Here is a 7,917-nt window from a genome sequence, read left to right as displayed (position 1 = left end):
GATATCCAACCTTTGGGCATGACTATTTATTTTGGGCCGCTCATGAAGCGCCAGGATCTTCCAACCTGGGAGAAATTTTTGGTATCACGCACCCATGATGGATTTCATTAGGTAAACGATCTAGATGACCAAAAATGGACTCATCCTGCACAGATTGGCACATTAAGACACTAGTTTAGCTGATTATCACGTCGTTATGAAAACAACCTAAACAATTGTCAAAAAATCCTAGCCCTTCAATCATCGCAAATTTCACTTACCAAACATGGATCACTGCTTGTTTTTAGCTCAACCATTCTTTTAACTGTTTATTGCATGTCACTGATGCAATGGCAAACATTCACTTTATGTGATTTTTAGACATAAAACAGCGACCAGATCAACGATCCTGGTTAAGTATTGTTCATATTACAACTGAGTTGCTTCATTGGTAAGAGTACTAGGTGTATAGTTGGGGTGGTGGGTTAAAGTCTCCATTATGCATTTTTAGCTAACCTTACTCCACAAAACTCACCAGTCGGCTGAGTTAGTGAAAACTTCGGCAAGTTCAGGGGGAACCAGGTGGGCCTTGTACTGACCCGATTAATATATGTGAACTCGGCACCATAAGTGCCGATCTGAGTTGACTTGACTGATTCCCAAGTCGACTTACTGAGTTTTCAAACAGTGCCTCAAACCTTCCATCGTTATTATTATTATTATTTATTTTCCTGGTAACTGTCTCACTTTCCGTCATTTGATTTGGGTGTGGAGAATGCTTTAAAATGGAGTATTAGGTTGTAAATTTTTAGGACTCAATAGCCCTTGAGACAAAAATTATTAGATAATGAGATATCCACATTATTAATTTCGCTTCTCAGTCCCAATTTTTAAATTAGAACTTTTCCTTAGCCAAGTTTGATTTTACTCATACAAGATTAATATAATATAACTTCCCCAATATTTACTTTTACTGGTATGACATTCTGTCTGTCAGGATTATGGCATTAAAAATCCATTTATGCTAACTGGAGAGACAGATTTGTTTCCTCTGGGGGTTTTCATTTTCTTTGCTAGTGTACCTCAACTGAAGATCCTATGAAAATGGGCGCGGAGTAAATCTCCCTACTGTTAGAGTTGGTTCCCTTTGGATCTATAAATAGGCCGTCTTGTAGATCAAGAAATAAAAACGAAATCTTGAAGAGGCCAAAGAGTCAGGGGTCTCATGCTCATTGTTGCGGGTTTACCTTCACACTGCTGACTAGAGCATTCATTCTCTACATGTGGCATTGGTAAAGTACAATCATTCGCTTAGGACTCTCCATAGCCAAAAAAAGCAATATTAAAACCCGCTTCTGATCCCATAACTAGGTTATCTTTGAGAGAGAATTTGTGAGTTAGAGTTTTTCTTGTCCAAACATACCCTACATGGTCATCTATAGATATTAATCCCCCCTGATCCCGTAGCCAAAAAAGCAATATTAAAACCCTCTCCTGATCCCATAACTAGGTTATCTTTGAGAGAGAATTTGTGAGTAAGAGTTTTTCTTGTCCAAACATACCCTACATGGTCATCTATAGATATTAATCCTCCCCCCCCCCACCCCCCCCCCCCCCACACACACACACACAGAAAAAAAGAAAAAAAAAAAGGCAAGTGTAGTCATAAGACCTTAATCTCTCATGGTTTTCCATGTATTAAAATTTAGGATTAGGTGATCCTCAGGATATTTGATATTAGATCCCAACAAAGGATGGTGGGAAAAAAGATCAAAGAGTTTCCTAGGGGGTATTGCAGGGATAGAGGGAGGTGCAGGCTGCACACAGCGAAGGGAGAGGGTGTGGGTAGTTGCATAAATAGCCTATAGTTGTAAGGGAGAGTGAGGGAGGGAAAGTTAGTAGGTACTAAGGTGCAAACTATACACAGGGAAGGGAGAGGAGGGTGTGGGTAGTCACATAAATAGGGCTACCATTTGTCACAGGAAGTGGGTATAAATCCCGGCCGTCTGTTGTATGCAACCTACAATTTTAAAAACCACCCTAAAGACCCCTGATCTATGTTGAAGATTCCTTCTACTGTTTGTGTGTATATATTAGGGATTTATAAAGAAACCTTAAACGATAGTCATACTGGCAGGAGCACCCAATACAGAACATGTCTCCTATAGATACTAATGTTATTGTTATGAATGCAATCGCTGATCATGGAAAGCTGTTCTCTCCTCCTGTGATATCGGATACATTCAAATCCTAGATACATCTCTTAAATTCATTATGGATCTTATAAGGTATGATGAGGAGCCTATAAATGGAGACCTCGATGGGGACAATGGTTATGGCATTCAAGCAAGCAGGCTAGTTTTTACCTTGTGTTACTTGATTAGTCTCGCACCGGCAATCACCACAATTCACTGTTAGGCATATGAGCCTTGTTGAATTGCATGGATATGCGAATTTACTGTTATTTTACAGCAGCTGTTTGCCCTCTGTATTTCTTGCCCAAGTTTTAGAAGATTGCATTGAAGTCGTCCATTAGAATGCACAGTTCTTTTAATCGCATGCAGCATTGCATATTTGCTTAATATACACCGTTGTTGTTTTTTTGTTTTTTTGTTTTTTTCTGCTGATTGTGTCACTTGTGTATAGTATGCAACATGTGCAACGATAGGATGCATCATAAAGATCACCTTGGACTAAAACCAGGATGGTTCATTCACCAGGCATGCGCTACACAGCTGAAATCAATAATAACTGGTGCGTCTTACGCAAGGTATGTGTGTGGTCCACTTGATGAGTGGATTGTTCCAATTTTCATTCCATGTATGATCTTCATGGTATGGTCCGCCATTAGATGTTCCATTGAAGTGACACATGAATGGGAACTAAACATGTTGTATGGTAAGTTAACACAACACTGTATATGATCATGGGAAATGCTCACATGAGAACTGGTTCTCATTGGAACTCGTGAAAACTTTTTGACATGTGATGTGGGCATAAAATTCGAACGGTCCACTAGATGAATTACCTTGTGAAACCCCAGTACATAAAAGTTAGCCTGATCCAAAAATCTGGTGGGCCATTGCAAAGTGAGAGGGAATTCTGACCCTTGATTTGTCTCTCACTTTGCTATGGCCTACCATATTCTTCGATCGAGCTAACTTTTGGGCCATGGGGCTTTCATGAGGTGAATCATCTAGTGGACCTTTTGAATTTTGTGCCCACATCACGTTTCAAAAAGTTTTCACGGATTCTCTATGATCATTTCGCCATCTCTATTGTATATGACAAGAAATGGAGGGCAGAAAATATGGGCAATTAGTCATTTAAGATTGCTAAACCATGCAATATAAAAGGATATAAAGGTCTTAATTAATTGAAAGGGCATTTAAGCAATTAACATACAAGGTCATTTCCCTGCCAGAAGAAACTGTCTTCGCCTTTCATCGGCGGCCGCGATGACACGCTAGAGAGGGAAGAATCAGAATATGGTAGAACCATATTTCCATAGTACACATGGCAGGGTGATGTATCAATTGTGTTCATCTATATATTAAGCCTCAGAATAGGAAGGAAGGCTTATTTATCAAAGTAATGCTTGTTAGACATATCATCCATCTTCATTGGTGACTAAAAAAGCGATGGTAGAAAATGAAAGCAGTTAAAATGTCAAATATTTGATGGAGTAGATTTAAAAGAAGTGATGGTAGGATTGTCTAGTAGGTTTGAGGTTTGAAACATTACTCATTTGTGCTAGGGCCTAGCAGAGACGAGGATTCCTAGCTGAAAGATTCAATTGAAAATACCCTCCAAGAGAGCTACAAGGCTGTGAAAGAACAAAAAGAACATGAAATAAGGAACATAATTCTAGCAATCTTTCTAAACCCCTCTCTCAAAATATTTATATTCAACCAAGTAATATTTAATCCTAGCCCTCCATTAGTCTATTTCTTGATACCAAATATATAATTTCCAGATCACCCTTCAAAACATAACACCATAACAAGAAACCCCATAATACTCACTAGGCCTTTTCGTTTCGACCACAACACCATAAGGGAAATGTACAATGACAAGTTATTTTACCGGTTCCTAGAGACAGCGTTTGCATTTGATGATGGGCGGTAAAATCATAATAATGAAAATTTTTTATTACTTTAATGTCAAATCATCTTCAAAATATATTAATATGTTTGAATTTGAATTTTTTAGAATAATGTCATGAAAAAGTGTAGTGATCATAAATTTCTTTACCGCTCTACTCGACACAAATGTGTTTGAATGACAATTCTCATATCTTGTTTGGAGCAATGAAATCATAAAAATGACACATTTCCTTTACATTATCATGATAAATGGCAAAGTAAGTAAGCCTTAAATATTTAAGTAACTCAACGTAGACATTTAAAATGTCTGAGGTATCCAAAATTGGTACTAAAATTCGTTGTCATCCTTTTGCCTAGATTTTGAGGCTTTCATCACCCGCAATATCCAAAATATGGACGGTTTTGACCATCGGACCATCTCTGCACGAGAGTCCCACCAGGCCACACTGCATGAACTCACGCCCGTTCCTTCTCCAACTACTTTGTTTCATACACTCAAAGAGTATGGCAGCCATACGCATGCTCTCAGCATGGCACGTGTGTACCTAAATCCAAACCACGTAAATAGTGGAATCCGTCAGTCATTGCCCAAAAATCAGATTGATTAGATGAACTCCTTCGAATACTTGAAACCTATGTATTGATACCATTAGCAATTTTTCATGATAACCGTCCCTAGATGTCCACCAATCAGCCAGTTAGGACCGTTGGTTCCGTGTGATTTTTTGCCTATGACTGATCGAAAGTTGGTCCCATGACTCGGACGGTTTAAACTTTAAATGGAGTAACGTACAGATGCATATGGATCGTGGGTCATCACACTCCGCCAGAGTATCAAACAACCAAACAGTAGTCAACATTTGCCGCAATACGCCGGACGAATTGTCCCATGATACCTAGGGACAACAGCCGTTGGATCTATGGATAGACGGTATAAAAAACTCTCAGATTGCAATACTTTCTGCCCTTTGATCAGTTAACTCTTTTCCTTTGTATGTGGTCCATCTACTTAACGTTTGTTTCGTGGGCTTAAGATCTTTCGATCTTTGAGATTTTCAAGTCAGCCACTATCAGCTATGCGTCTGATCAGATTAATGGCTTTGATAGATATGCGACCTACCCCGGCGGGACGGTAATCCATCCGGGCAGGGCTTTGTGGGGCCCACCGTGATGTAAGTATTTTATCTAAGCCGTTCATCGTTTTTATCAGATCATTTTAAGGTATAACATGGAAAATTAGGCAGGCATAGGGCTTAAATGGACCACAAAGTGGGGATTGAACGTCCACCATTAAAAACATCTTTGGAGCTGGAGAAGTTCTGGATCAAGCTGATATTTGTTTTTTCACTTCATCCACGTCTACATGACCTTATGAATAGGTTATGAATAGGTTGGGTAATAAAAAAACATCATGATGGCCCTTAGAAAGGTTTCAATGGTGGGTGTCATTATCACTGCAGCTTCCTTTGGTGTGGTCCACTGTAGCTGTGGACCTGCTTCATTTTTAGCATAATATCTTAAAATGATTTGAGAAAAGCGATGAACGGCGTGGATAAAACATTTACATCACGGTGGCCTCACAGAGCCCAGCCCGGACGGATTTCCGTCCGGGCGGGGTAGGACGCAATCCGCGTCCGATAGATACCATGTTACAACACGTTCCGTATCAGCAAACCTCAGTTTGTATTCATCATCAGCGTGACATGATGACTACATTAGCGGGTTAGGTACCTATGTTAGTTCTGCACCATCAATAAATTTGGTGGTGACTTATCGTCCTCGTCCTCCCAGTGACATTGATGTACTGCAGCTATCTAGACCATCCAAATTGTGGATCCCATCATGGATGGATCATATATTTAAAACCACACTGATCAAGAAATCCTAACCATCAAAATAATGGCCATATATGGATGGTTAATAGTAAATAGTGAGTGGTCCAATTTTGAAGGGTAAAATCAGATGGTTAATATTATCTTCTAATTGGAAATTTTAAATTATGCTCCATCCCCTTGTGTCAAGGATTTGGATGGTCTTGATTTCCGTACAACTATGCCACGTATACATTTGAAGAGTCACCACCATTTCTTTAGCGGTATAAAACTAACATAGTAGTATTGTACTTACTTCAAGAGTACAGTTGTAAATTATCTTTGACTTATTTGATACTCCGGCCGGTACGATGTTTGATACGCACTCACTCATGAATTTGAGTGCAATAATATAATAACTAAATCACATTCTCAAAATCAGGTCAGTTGAACAACCATAACTTCTTGTTCATTGACACTTATCTACTGAAATGGGACCGCTGGTTAATTTTCATTTCAACCGTCCGATAAATGTCCACAACCTAGCAGTAGCAAAATCATATCAGAGTAGTTTTTAGTTTATCATACATGAACCCATGGTCAACTATTTAATATGACACGTGTACAGTTTATGTATACCTCCGTATAATCCATCTGCCAGAGTATCAATGCTCCACATTTTTATACACGTGCACAAGAATTACTTATACTCTGGTAGCATATGAGTCTTGATACACAGTCACTCATAAATTGTACACGTGGCATAGGTTAACTCAAATTAAACCGAGTAGACTGTGGAAAACGGATAATTCTAACCGATGATTCGATGAAACTTGCTTGTTGAAATAGGACAATTGGATACCTTTCATTTTTAACCGTCCAATAAACGTCCCCCAATCCAATAATCAAATAATCTTAATTTTTAGTTCATGATACATCGAAACCGAAAGCCACAATGTGAACAGTTTAATTTGAATTTATTCCGCCCAATGTTGAAGTAATTTCTAAACGCGTGCGTATCGTTGGTCACACGTACATAGAAATGAAATAAATGGAAGCGTCTGAATCCTAAATACGGGACTAACATAGAGTCAATAAAATATCCTAAATAAGCAATCTACATTGATTTCAACAGGTTGATATGATTCGGCAAAATCTCGGAAGGCAACTACCAATGTGTCTCCGCCACGTGTCAACATTGGAGCGCACAAATTTCTGCGATGGTTACATGATTTCAACGACTGGGATTAATTTTAGGTTTGATGGAAAGGACACCCAGATCCAGAGCTCAACTGGCAGACTGGGTGGCGATACCTCGTTTCAATACTTGAGGTCTTGGTATCGATCCCGCGGTGGCCAACATGGAGTATGCGTATTGACGTGAGTGTCCACGAGATGACCTTCACCGTCAATGGAGGAATATGAAACTCTTAGATTGGAATACTTTAGCACTTAGATTGTTTTGACTTTTTTTTTTCCATTGAATATGGACCGTCTTGTTGCCCTTTGTTTTGTGGGCCATTAATTTGAAATTCTAGGCTTTAAATCTTGCATATCAACCGTTTGGATCTGAATACGACCCCAGATCCAACGGCTAAGTCCCAACATATACTATTGTAAATACGTGGGGATGTATCCTAGCAAATCTCAATGTTTCTATCCACGTATACATCCAACAATACAATGGACGCGGTTTGGCCAGCTGCCACCAGCAGGCGGCTAGTGGTCTGTGCTATGGGGACCCCACCATGATATATGTGTTTTATCCACGCCGTCCATACATTTTGAAAGATAATGTTAGGGATTTATTCCAAAAATGAGTTATATCTAAAAATTAGGTGAACCACACCATGGAAAACAGTTGTGATTGAATCTCCATCATTAAAAACCTCCTACGGCCCACTGTAATGGCTATCTGACATATAACCTTTTGATTAGGTCATACAGATTTGGATGAAGGGAAAAAATATATATCAGCTTCATCCGAAACTTTTGTGCCCCCGAGAAGTTTTTAATGGTGG

Source organism: Magnolia sinica, chromosome 13, assembly GCF_029962835.1.
Source record: "Magnolia sinica isolate HGM2019 chromosome 13, MsV1, whole genome shotgun sequence".
NCBI classification, from domain to species: Eukaryota; Viridiplantae; Streptophyta; class Magnoliopsida; order Magnoliales; family Magnoliaceae; genus Magnolia; species Magnolia sinica.
The sequence above is the reverse complement of the archived record's forward strand: the minus strand, read 5'-3'. Positions refer to the sequence as shown.